Source organism: Portunus trituberculatus, chromosome 46, assembly GCF_017591435.1.
Source record: "Portunus trituberculatus isolate SZX2019 chromosome 46, ASM1759143v1, whole genome shotgun sequence".
NCBI lineage: Eukaryota > Metazoa > Arthropoda > Malacostraca > Decapoda > Portunidae > Portunus > Portunus trituberculatus.
The window spans coordinates 21,848,775-21,853,299 of record NC_059300.1 but is presented as its reverse complement, the minus strand read 5'-3'; the positions used below and the strand labels follow the sequence as shown (position 1 = coordinate 21,853,299).

General features: G+C 47.6%; 1 protein-coding gene across 1 annotated transcript in view; it reads right to left on the bottom strand.

The window, feature by feature from the left end:
* The window catches only part of LOC123520127, a 12,094-nt gene extending 10,111 nt beyond the window's left edge, over positions 1–1,983 (bottom strand). Inside the window, 1 exon segment of the mRNA XM_045282061.1 lies at positions 1,888–1,983. The gene's annotated coding sequence lies outside the window, so the exon portion shown is untranslated.
* Between the last annotated feature and the right edge of the window lie 2,542 nt (positions 1,984–4,525).

The window sequence follows — 4,525 nt, the reverse complement described above, 5'->3', positions numbered from 1 at the left end:
AGAAAGAGCTCACAGCTCTTACTGACAGAACTTCGGGTAGGACTGAGACCACATCACACACCACACACACCGGGAAAGCGAAGCCACAACCCCTCAAGTTACATCCCGTACCTATTTACTGTTAGGTGAACAAGGGTTATATACGTTAAGAGGCTTGCCCATTTGCCTTGTCGCTATCCGGGACCCGAACCCGGGCCCTCTCGGTTGTGAGCCGAGCGTACTAACCACTACACTACGCGGTGTGTGTGTGTGTGTTTCACTGTTTGTTCTGCTGCAGTCTCTGACGAGACAGCCAGACGTTACCCTACGGAACGAGCTCAGAGCTCATTATTTCCGATCTTCGGATAGGCCTGAGACCAGGCACACACCACACACCGGGACAACAAGGTCACAACTCCTCGATTTACATCCCGTACCTACTCACTGCTAGGTGAACAGGGGCTACACGTGAAAGGAGACACACCCAAATATCTCCACCCGGTCGGGGAATCAAACCCGGTCCTCTGGCTTGTGAAGCCAGCGCTCTAACCACTGAGCTACCGTGTGTGTGTGTGTGTGTGTGTGTGTGTGTGTGTGTGTGTGTGTGTGTTATTCACCACGGTCGTCTGCTAGTCACGCAGACACTCTTTCCCCTACGGAAAGAGCTCAGAGCTCATAATGATCGTTCTTCGGGTAGGACTGAGACCACATCACACACCACACACCGGAAAAGCAAGGCCACAACCCCTCGAGTAACATCCTATACTTATTCACTACTACTAGGTGAACAGGGGCTACACATTAAGAGACTTGCCTATTTGCCTTGCCGCGCCCGGGACTCAAACGCGGCCTCTCTCGGCTGTGGGCAGCGCGTGCTAACTGGTGTGTGTGTGTGTGTGTGTGTGTGTGTGTTTCACTGTTTGATCTGCTGCAGTCTCTGACGAGACAGCCAGACGTTACCCTACGGAACGAGCTCAAAGCTCATTATTTCCGATCTTCGGATAGGCCTGAGACCAGGCACACACCACACACCGGGACAACAAGGTCACAACTCCTCGATTTACATCCCGCTAAGTGAACAGGGGCTACACGTGAAAGGAGACACACCCAAATATCTCTACCCGGCCGGGGAATCGAACCCCGGTCCTCTGGCTTGTGAAGCCAGCGCTCTAACCACTGAGCTGCCGTGTGTGTGTGTGTGTGTGTGTGTGTGTGTGTTTGCAATTTTTCTTATGATTATTATAACAGTTTTATGCATTTTTTTTTATTATTATTCATGTTTTTTTCTTTAATCTTATATAAATAGGCTGTAGTCAATAAGTTTCTCTCTGTCTCTCTCTCTCTCTCTCTCTCGGAGCGGTAGGAGGACGGGTTGGTGCAAAACATTGGGAAGGGGTGGAATATGATCGAGGGCGAGAGTTAAGTAGTTGTTTTGTTTGATGTAGTTTCAAGGTTATGACTATCTGTTCTATATATATCTTGGGCGTAACAAGTCGATATCAGCCTGCTGTGATAATTTCTCTCTCTCTCTCTCTCTCTCTCTCTCTCTCTCTCTCTCTCTCTCTCTCTCTCTCTCTCTCTCTCTCTCTCTCTCTCTCTCTCTCTCTCTCTCTCTCTCTCTCATTAAAATCTGTAAAGTCTGCTCACTCTGGCCGATAGCAACGCATGTACGCACTAAGAAGCTGGGTACAACCTGTTGTTACATAAGGAAAAAAGACAAGGAAGAAATATTGAAAATAAAGTACCTACTACCAACTTGCCGTGTATTTAGTTAGCCACGTTATGTGCAACTGAATGCGTCTTGTATTACATACCGTATAACTCATTAAACTGTGCAATACAAGATGGTTCTACTTCTGAAAACCCCTCAAAAGCATACATACTATCTGGAAAGAAAAAAATACCTACTTGATTTAGGGTTGATAGAGACACGTACCTCCCTTTACTGCAGCTGTGTCAACACTGACTGAACAATCCTTTCTGAAATTCTGAGGTCTGAGCGAGAGCCTCAACTTGACGTTCCCCACTTCTCCGAAATTACTCTGCTGAAATGCATTCTAGCGTATCCTGCTCCACTAACCTGTGTGCAACATCTACATACACAAAAGATCATCTCTAGATTAATGTTAAAATTCCTTCGCGGACATTTACTATTAATATAAGTCTGATTTAGTTATGAATAATGTGATTGATTGATTGATTGATACATTTATTGTTGAATTAATAAATAATTACAACAAAGGAGGAGGATGGGCCTTGCCACCCACCCCCTGGGCAAAGACTTAAGGTTAAAGTATCACAAAAATAACTCTGGACAGTATACACAACAAGAATACAAGTATTTCAATAAATAAATACACATATTGCACACCTTATTGCCTAAGACATCCTACAGTCTGGGAGCAAACTGAGGATATTCCCTGAGTATATCCCTGATATATGAGGGTGGCAGAGTCTAGGAGATGGTCAATGAGGCTGTACAAGTCATGCTGACCTTGTGGCCTAAATTTAGCAATGAGAGGACATATAATGACGCAGAGTGTGTCCCCTTGGTGTAGCACACAGCACACACCAGGAGAAGCACTGACTTCCCAAAAGTATTTGTAGCCTAATCTGAGCCTCATTGCCACCCTGTATGTGATGCAGTGTGTCTCCCGTAGGTGTAAGCACAGCTCTGGGAAGCATTTGAAACATTTGAAACATTTATTTATAGCCAAGTCATTTTACATACTGGTATATATGAGTATATCCAATCTCTACAGTTAAACTATATAAAGTAGAACTTTTCAGGCAAAGTGGGAAACACGTGCATAGTGAAGACTAGTGCTACTGCCCCTATGGCAACATAGCTCCAACTGATCACTAATGCTACTTTGTACAAAGTCCTTAATGCTACTCTTAACATAACCCAGGTGCCAGGGTCCACTGTGTCATCTTGTAGGGCACACTGAGCAAGGTGGTCTGCTTTTTCATTTAACGGGATACCCACATGAGAGGATATCCAGATGAAATGGACCGTGGCACCGGCACCTTCTAGGGCGTGGATGAGATCAAGACGCATATTAACTAGATCACAGTCCATGGGGGAGGTGGATTGAAGGGCGTACAATGCAGCCTGACTGTCAATAAAGAAATTTACATTCTTATGGAGAGGCGCCACAATGTGGAGCGCCTCCAGTACAGCATACAGTTCTGCTCTAGTGGAAGACATGACATGGGTGCAGGGAGCCGCCTGGAAACCTCAGTGTCAGTGTAGAGACTGGCAGAGATGTAGTCACGGATGAACAACCCACATCCAGACCTGCTGCAATGACTGACCCATCACAAAAAACATGAATAGCCTGAACGTGTGGGTACTTGGACAATTTAAGGCGGCGTCACACTAGCACTTTTCCGTCTTCTTTTTCCGTCAATTTTCTGACGACTGTCAACTTTTGCAGACGGTGGCCGTCACAAGCCTGCTTTCACCTTTGCCGCGCTTGTCGATTGTAAACAAACATGGCTCCTCATTCACCCCAGCAAGCCGCGGCTTTTTTGCACCTTATAATGTAATCAGCTGTTCTGTGATCCCAAAGGCAACGGTGATCTCTAATACTCTCTATGAGAAATTCATCAGTGTTTTGTCCACTGCTCATCTTGGCCAGCTACTTGGAAGTTGCCTTGGAAATATTCAAAGGCATCGCACATTCGCACTCCCTTGGAAATGTACACAAATAACTGAGGAACTTTTCATTGATAGGAACACTGTGGCAAAGCAACTCCATCCTTCGTGGGCTTTGCTGATCAAGCGCCTCCTGGTGTTCCACAGGAAGGCCAGAGAAGGATGAGGCTTCCTTCCACTGCAAGACGAGTTCTCATGCCCTGCTTGCAGGATCAAGGTCACACACTTGCCGTCTGGACTTGCCCCGGACGCTATTGACATGGTGCCACACCTCCCGGAGGGACCGGGTCCTGCGCACCTTGTCCAGGAAGGAGACTCAGTACTTCTTCCTTTCCTACTGCCGCAGATCCGTGAGGTGTTGAGCCACGGTAACCATGGCATCCCGTGACTCTGTGTCTGCTGGGTTGAGCTGCCAATGTCTCTGGTAGGCAGCGAGCGTCTGTTGGCAGTTCAGAATGACAGGGTCGTTAGCGTAAGTCCAGCGGCGTGGAGCATGGGCCCTTGCTGGAACCCTTGGAGTCATGATGAATCCCTCGATGGTGTGCAGGAGTCCATCGTACAGTGCCTCTGCATCAGCAAAGGAGCCCTTCACGGCAGCATACCACACCACCACATGGACGACGAGGTCCGTCATCCTGGATGGTGGCACCGTCAAGCGCTTCCTGAGCACTGCCGGGGCGGACTGCACCGGGAGGGTCGTCTCCAGGGCGAAGTGGTCGCTCAGCAATGACCTGACAAGATAAGTTTGGGCAGTATATGTTGGCATATTGATGAGGGCTACATAATCAAGTCTGCCTCCTTGAACATGTGTGGGTGTGTGGTCCCCAGTAAGTACAGCTGTATCTGTGGTGTCAAGGAAAGCCTTCCAGCGCACACCATTGGCAT